General features: G+C 37.2%; 1 protein-coding gene across 1 annotated transcript in view; it reads left to right on the forward strand.

Annotated features, from left to right (window-relative positions):
* Window positions 1-7,996, forward strand: part of LOC104112940 (mRNA export factor GLE1-like) — a 43,506-nt gene extending 35,510 nt beyond the window's left edge. The window contains exons 8-9 of the transcript XR_011411755.1: window positions 7,235-7,357; window positions 7,399-7,996. The gene's annotated coding sequence lies outside the window, so the exon portion shown is untranslated. The remainder of the gene's footprint in view (window positions 1-7,234; window positions 7,358-7,398) is intronic.
* The last annotated feature ends 325 nt before the right edge of the window (window positions 7,997-8,321 follow it).

The following is an 8,321-nucleotide window of genomic DNA, read 5'->3' on the forward strand; positions in this document are numbered from 1 at the left end:
TCTTCCTCCTATAAATATATACTGTTCTTTCCATCTAGATAACTTCTTCTCACATTTTTCAATGACTGTGTTCCACGTCTCCTGGACTTAGACTTAGCACCTAGAGGCATGCCAAGATAGATAGCAGGAAGAGATCCTACTTCACCTCCCAGTATTAGTGACAGTTGCTTCATCTCAGGTACTACATTAATTGGGAAAAGGTGGCTCTTTTTCCAATTGATGTGGAGTTCTGAGATACCTTCAAACAAAATGAGGATAATTCTAAAATACCTCAATTGCTCCTCTTTTGCATCACAAATAATTAGGGTGTCCTCAGCATATTGAAGATGTGTAATCTCCAGGTTGTTGTTTCCAATTCCTGTTACCTCAAAGCCTTTGATCCATCCATTGGTTTTTGCAGTTTTGACCATATTGTTCAGACCCTCCATAACTATTATGAAAAGAAAAGGAGATAGAGGATCTCATTGTCTTAAACCTCTCTCTGTGTGCAGGTAAGAAGCCTTCAGGGGACCCATTAATGAGAATAGAGAATTTAACTGAAGAAATACAAACACTCACCCACTTGATCCATTTCTTCCCAAAACCCATTAGTTCCAACATTTTCAGCAAGAATCTCCAATTGACATGATCGTATGCCTTCTCAATGTCTAGTTTGCACATAATTCCTGCCTTTTTTAGTTTGTTTCTTGAATCTACTGATTCATTAGCTATTAGAACAACATCCATTATTTGTCTTCCATTGATAAAAGCCATCTGCTGTGCATCCACCTGTTTATCTATCACCCTTTTGAGTTTCTCTATTAGAACCTTTGAAAGCAGCTTATAAAAACTGCCTATTAAACTTATAGGCCTAAAATCCCTTAATTCCTTGGCTCAGGTCTTCATAGGAATCAAAGCAATGTATGTTGCATTGAAACTCCTTTCAAACAATTCTTGAGAGTGAAAATTATGAAAAGCCTCCATAATATCTTGCTTCAAAACATCCTAGCATTTGATAAAGAAACCCATTGTGTAGCCATCAGGCCCTGGAGCCTTATCTACTGCACATAGCTTCAGACATGTCAAAACTTCTTGTTCCTCAAAGTTGCTTTGTAAAATCTCATTTTCTTCTTCATATTGTGGGATAGTTGTCAAAGTTAACTTCAGGTCTCCATTCCATAGCCTATGTATAAAGATTCTTGTAGAATTCAATGATCTCAGACTTGATTCTCCCTGGTTCCTCAATTGTTTCATCATTCACCACTAGTTGATCAATGTTGTTGCATCTCTTATGAGCATTAGCAGTTTGGTGAATGAATTTAATGTTTCTGTCTCCTTTCTTAAGCCAAAGAGCCCTGGATCTTTGCCTCCATGCAATTTCTTTATTTTTCAGGTGTTCCCCATATTCCATGAGTATAGATGCCTTCCTCACAGATTCCTCCTCTGTCAATGCTCTTGTTTCTTGTATAGAATCAAAGGCTGCAAGTTGTTTTAGCAGGTTGGATTTTTGTACCCCCCAAATTTCCCTAGCTACTTCTGCTCCATTCTATGAGCTTGCGCTTTAGAGCTTTAAGTTTGCATGCTAATATATAGTCTGGCCTCCCATAAAATTCAAATGATGTCCACCATTCTCTGATCCTGTCTACAAACCCTTCAGTGTTCAGTAACCACCAATTATGAAATTTAAAGTAGGATTTGGTTTGCTCCCAAGAACCACATTGTAATAAGACTGGAACATGATATGATATCGGTCTATGGAGGAGAACTTGTTTTATGTTCCTGAATCTGTCATCCCAATCTTCTGAAATTAGGATTCTGTCAATTCTGGATGCAATGACCTGATTGTCTCCTTTGAACCAAGTAAAGGTTCCCCCTTTCTAATTGGAGATCAATAAGCTCCATGTCTTCTATAAAATCTGAGAACTCCACCATAGCTCTAGATTTTCTGTTACAATTCCATTTTTCAAAAGGAAACGTAGTGACATTGAAATCACCACATACATCCCAAGGCCCTTCCACTAATCCTCTTACTGCTCCTATTTCCTCCCAAACAGCTCTCATTTCAATGTTGCAATTAGGAGCATATACTCTTGTGACATGACATATGAAATTATGCAAAAAAGCCTTGAATGTACATGTCAGAGTGTAGGCTCCTATCTGTAGCACCTCTTTTCTCCAAACTCTACAATCCCATAGCATTGCAATACCCAATCTGGTACCACTAGCTTTCAGGCATGCATATCTCACCCATCTCCCTCCCCAGATCTGGCTAATAACCTTCTTTATATCCCTCTCTAATTTTGTTTCTTGAAAGCAAATAATATCTAATATCTGCCTTCCACTCCAGTACTAAACTTTTTATAATTCTCCTCTTAGCCAAATCGTTCAAACCCCTAACATTCCATGATACTAAATTGATCATCATTATTCAATAGCTGGCAGATTGTTCCCCATACTTCTTTTTCCATTACTTTTGAACTTGACATCAAAAGAAACTAAATCTTTCAACTCTTTCTTACCTTTGAATCTAGTCTTTTTGACTTCTGATTCCGGTTCCATCCTTCTAATTTGTCTTTATCTATCGATTTGCAAAAGAAGCTCCAAAGCTTCTTCTTCATGACCCAAAAAATCCACTCCAAACATCTTACTCAACCTGAGTAAATTCTGGTGCACCCAAAGTGTTGCATTCATCTCTTTTTCTGGGAGTGAATTGTGATGATGAATTGAGATAGGAATAACATCTTCGACTCCCCAATCTTCATCATTAATCTCCGAGTTGAATTGGCTCAATTGTTATTGTTGCCCAGGTTCGTCCCTTGGCTGGTCTTCCCCCACTTTGATTATGGCCATAGCATCTTCTGCCTTTTCTCCCTGTATCCTTGTCCCAATTTCTGCTTCTGGCCCCATGCAAATTATTGAATTCACATCGTAACTACCAATTCTTTCGATTGTCTCGAAGTTTAGTGGTTAAACTGTTTAGATATTCCTTCTGGTTCGAGTAAGAAGTTGCCCAGTTCTTCTAAACATGAGTCAATCCTTTTATCTTCTGCGGGCCTTAGTTGAAAGTCATAAAAAATGACTTGGGCCGAAAAATCTGGCCCAATTGGAGTTACAAAGCCAACGTTGGTTTCACTAAAGGAGCCCAATAATTTTCCTTCCCCCAATCCATCTGCATGCCTAGCACGTGCCTTCTCATTTATTTTAAAATAAATGTCATTACACCCCACGTGGTCTACAGTTGTCTGACTGTCCTGCTCCCCTACTACGTAGGAAGTCTTTGCCGTATGGTTTTTAAGAAGCTTCGACCCATTGTATTCTCCGTTGGTCTTCAGTATTTCCGACAACTCCGTCTTCTTCGGCAACCCTAATTCAAAACGCGTTTGTTTTTCCGCCCAGATTGGGATAAAACATTTTACCCCGTCTCTCTCAATAGTAACCTCAGATGGTATATTTCGTCCATCGCCTGCTATTTCAATCCTAGCCCATTTCAGATGATTCCTACGTTCCGTCTCTTCCTCGGTAGCTATCCACCCACCGCATAGTTCTCCAATTTCTCTGAAGATCTTTTGTTTCCACAGATGCAGAGGCACTCCCATTGCTTTGATCCAGGTGGTCTTGACTGAAAAGGAGTTAGGTATACATCCAGCAATGGGGTTCCACCATTCCAGGTAGAACCTATGTTTCTTTCATCTCCATTCTCCTTGGATGATCTGTTCAGCAATGTTCCTGTTTGGGAATTCGAAAAGATTCGAATTCCCAGTCATGTCGTACATATTCACCCCAAATACTTTGCTCTATGAAGCAGAGACCCATCTCCTGATATCTGCTAAAGTGGGTCTCTCCTTGACTTCCTTCCCAAAATATCCAATGATGCATCTTTTCAAAAGTCCAGTGTCCTTCACTCCGGGTATTTCCGCAATCTTTATAACTCCATTTAATGAGTTTCCATTTACTCCACAAGGAGTGTTGGACTTTCATTTACTCTCTTGGACTGCTTTGGCATATGGGTAGTTCATTTCAGTAACTCTGGGTGGTACTGGGATATTCAATTGAGAATCGCATTTAATAAAACTTTCTATCTTGAATGCTACATCCTTCCATCCTGCATTTATGACTGACTCAGGTATGATAATAACTGATCTAGCTACCTCCTGTAGTGACAAGATGCTCATATACCTTCTGTGTTCATTGTACTTCCTGGAACAGAAATATTCTGAAATCCTGTCTTTTGTTTTCCATCTCCTCACCATATTCTTTGGTCTTTCAGGCCTCTTTGAGTACAAAACAGATCCATTCCATAATCATTTTGCTCATTGTTGATCGTCTCATCATGTTCCGACTTCTCTCCACCCGGTCAAACCATGTGTCTTTGTTGGAATAGCATCTGGTAATGTCAAAGGATTTGAAACCAGCATTAAAAAAGATTCTGCTTTCCCCCATTACAAGTCTTATTTCTTGCTATAAGAACAATAAAGGGTGTTGGAGTAGTAGTCTTCACAGTGGGTGAAGACTAGTATAGGAAGAATTTTAAGAAGAACAAGTTAATTTCTGGTGAAAGAATCTACCGGAAAAGGTTGTTCTATAGTCCTAGAAAGTAGGAGAGAAAAAGATCTCTGGATCTGTGTCTGGGAGCATTTTTAGCGGTACTCAGTGTAGTAGATAAGCAGGTGAGAGACAGAATTTCCAATGACGATTGGAAATGAGCCTTTATTAGACTTATTTCTTGATCTATCTTTAGTGGCAGCAAATGTTTCAGCTTTTGTGGCAGAAAATAGAGAAAATGGGACTTGGAATACAATCTTCAGAAAGAGGTTCAATGACAAGGAGATCGACAGGGCTACAAAATTTTACAACCACTTAAGCACATTCAAACAACTTACTGATTCAGAAGATGGCATCACAACAGTAAAGGAATGTTTACTGTGTCTTCTGGGAAGCAAATCTGGAATACAAAAGCCCCTCTCAGGGTAGCTTGTTTTACCTGAATAGTGAGCAAAGAAGCTTGTCTTACTTACAAGAATTTACAAAAAAGAGGGTCGGCTCTATGCAGTAATTGCTTCCTATGCGGGAAACAACTCTAGAGTATTCGTCATTTGGTTTTGCATTGCCAAGTTACTGTCCAACTGTGGCAGCTTTTATGAACATAATTGGTCTGCAGTGGGTAATGCCTAGTTCAACAACTGATTTGCTTAGCTGCTGGAACATAATTGGCCTTAGTAATGGCAAACTTAGATGGTGTAACACGATACCTTGTATTTGGTACATTATTTGGACCGAAAGGAATAGAAGATACTTTGAAGACTCTTGCTAATTCTGTCATTAGGATAAAATACAGATGTATTATTTTGTTTTGCACATGGTTTAGAATGGAGAATGTAAATGATGCAGAATCAGTCCTACAAATTTTAGAAGCCCTAAAGGATTAGAAGGGGCAAACTTTTGCTATTGTTGCTTCTGTAAATACTGTTCACCTGTTGCAACACATCTTTTGTGGTTGTTTATATACAACACTACCTTATCTTTCCAAGAAAAAAAAAACAGTAAAAATATAATTATTACTATTATCTATATATACCTAACTTATTTTTCACTTTTATTTTTATTTGGTATGAAGATGACATGAGTTGAGATTAAATAGAGAAACATGGTCAGGAGGATTCATATAGCCAACCTCAACTTGTTTCGGACTGAGATATAGTTGTTTTTGTTGTTTATTTCAGCTAAAAGAAGACTCGAATGAACTTATCAAAATGTCTCACTAACTTTTTCAAACATGCAAGGATAGCAGTTAAATATAAGCAGTTTCAGTAACTTGGAATTGCAACTCCTATAACACAAATGGATGGGTAAATGATAATGTTTGTAGGGAAAGAGTTAACTTTTAAAAGTCAATACTTCCTCTGTAACATGAAATGTGAGACTACTTTATTCACCGACCACGGAGTTTAAGATGTTATTTTTACTTTTTTTAATATATTAGTAGTGGTGAAAGAAAAATATAAAAATTAATTAGTCTGATATAGCAAAAACACATCAATGTATATAGTTCAATGGCTTTTAACTCTAGCAACTGTGCAAGTCAAATAGAATAGCAATATTAATAAAATGGTGTCAAACATTTGGGATATCCAAATGGAAGAATGCCACATAAATTAGGATAGAGGGAGTAACTGTTTAGGAAACCCCATTCCCGAGCCTCTGCAAAGAACACTTAACTTTATGCAGCAAGAAGCATAATAATCTGATAAATCTGCAATGAAATTTCAAATATTGTTTTGCAAGGTTACCTTGTTAGAACCCGATCCTAGTGCTTCATTCTGTGAAGCTATTTCATTGTAAATCATCAATCTTTTCTCCTCCAGCTTTTGAGCATTTTCTGACGCCCTGATTGTATTTTCTGATATATCCAAAATTGCAAACTTGAAATCTACGCATATATTTACAAGCACTAGAAATAGAAAGAAAAACAATATCTAAATGTTTCATCTTGCCACTTGGAGGTTGGCGTATCATACACTATTTGATAAAAGGATATCATCCAGTTGACTGTATAAAAAGTAGTAAAAGTTTTGACAATAACTTTTTAATATTTAGTGCTTCATCCAAACAAGAGCCTTTAGTGCAGAAGCGGCCTTCATGTTAGGTTGGGGAAGTACATATGGTGCTCTCCGACCCAGTAAAAGGGCTTTGTATGATAGAAAGTGCTGAATTTTATCCGAGGTTACAGCAGCAAAGCCACTATCTCATCAGGTTATTCGAAATCCTTTAGTTTGACAAAATAATATTTCAAATGGTTTAGCATTCAGTTCAGTATCTGAATCATTGTCCACAAACAGAACCAATTTCATCAGCAGAGTTGGAAACATTCTAGACAAGATGTCCTTTTTGCAATATTAGTTACCAGTACTACAGGTTGTGAACCAAGCAGTAAGCTGCCAGAAATTATCAAAGCCATATGTTTGTGCTTTCCCAAACTAATATTTGTTATTCCACGTATAGGAATTTTGTTGAGGGAGTTCTTGGTGCAGAGCTCCTTTGGCCTGAGTTTGATGGAGAAGTGACAGAATTCCAAACTAATATTTGTTAGTTGACTATGCCATCATGTTATATTTATTTTGTGATACTAAAACTGCACATTTTGTTTAATTAGAGGTCAGATGTGCTCAGCCAAATAATACAGGGACCAAAATTGTTTTTTTTTCCTTCCTTCATTCGTATAGTAACTGATTTAGTAGTAAACTGCATTTTGTGGCAGACTGCAGTTGAAGGCTTCCAAAACTTGCATGGCGTCAGAGAAGGTTGTGCATGGATAGCAAGATTCTTAAATGTTCTCCCAACAAATTTATATACTGCAGCTGCCTTGCAGGATTTTCTTGAAGTAAGTTGAAGCTCTTTCTCAGTTCTTTTTATGTTACCCAGATGGCAGGTTTTGCTCTACACAAAAGGTATAAGACACAATTCAGAAAGATGTTGGATATCATTGCTAAAGATTTTCTAACTGCATTGAAAGATCGAGGTGATGCAAAGTTGAACAAGGTGATTGTGAATATCCGGAACTATATAGAGTCAAATCAGTTCCTGAAGGAACCTGAAGGCGGGAGCCTCATGAGTAACTTGGAATCACACAATTTCACTCCAGAGTCGGCTCCTCAACAGCAGTATGGTTACCAACAGAATAGATACTATTGTTAGTTTCGTACTGTAGAAAACTTTGGTCCCTTCTTCTTTTCCTTCAGTTACTGAAAATTTGTTTCAAGTCTAATGATATCATTAAGATGCTAGGTTCCCATAATTTTAATATGTAACTCCTGTATCATTTGTATATCGTTAACGATTGTAAAAGAAAGTTTTGTACCTCTATTTCTACACTTCCATTTTTCACTCCATAGAACCTTAGGCCAAGGGCAAGTCACTGTAAGGGAAAACATAGAATTATGACTTGGTTGATGTAAGAGTTAACTTAAGATTATTATATAAAATTTTACTAATAATCAAGCTCTTTGCATTTCCTTCTGCGGTGATAGAAAGACTAAATATTTTGTTTGAGTCAATTATTTTTCTTCATTCAGATTTTCATTTTGATACTGAAAGGTATTACCTTAGACGGCCTTGATAATACTGAATAATATCCAAATTGCATGTGATGGAGTAAATGACTTGGTTAGTCCTGATGAACGATTAAGAAGACGTGAAGTAAGAGTGGTAACTTCATCCCCTTTGAGTTAAAAGCATTTTTAGTTTGAATCAGAATTGTTTTAGCTACGTTCTTGTTCAGGCTTTAAGTTGGACACAAGGGTATTCAGAAAGTTTTTAAGATGTATAATATCTAAGTTTGGAAGGTA

The sequence above is a fragment of the Nicotiana tomentosiformis genome, chromosome 10 (genome assembly GCF_000390325.3).
Source record: "Nicotiana tomentosiformis chromosome 10, ASM39032v3, whole genome shotgun sequence".
NCBI classification, from domain to species: domain Eukaryota; kingdom Viridiplantae; phylum Streptophyta; class Magnoliopsida; order Solanales; family Solanaceae; genus Nicotiana; species Nicotiana tomentosiformis.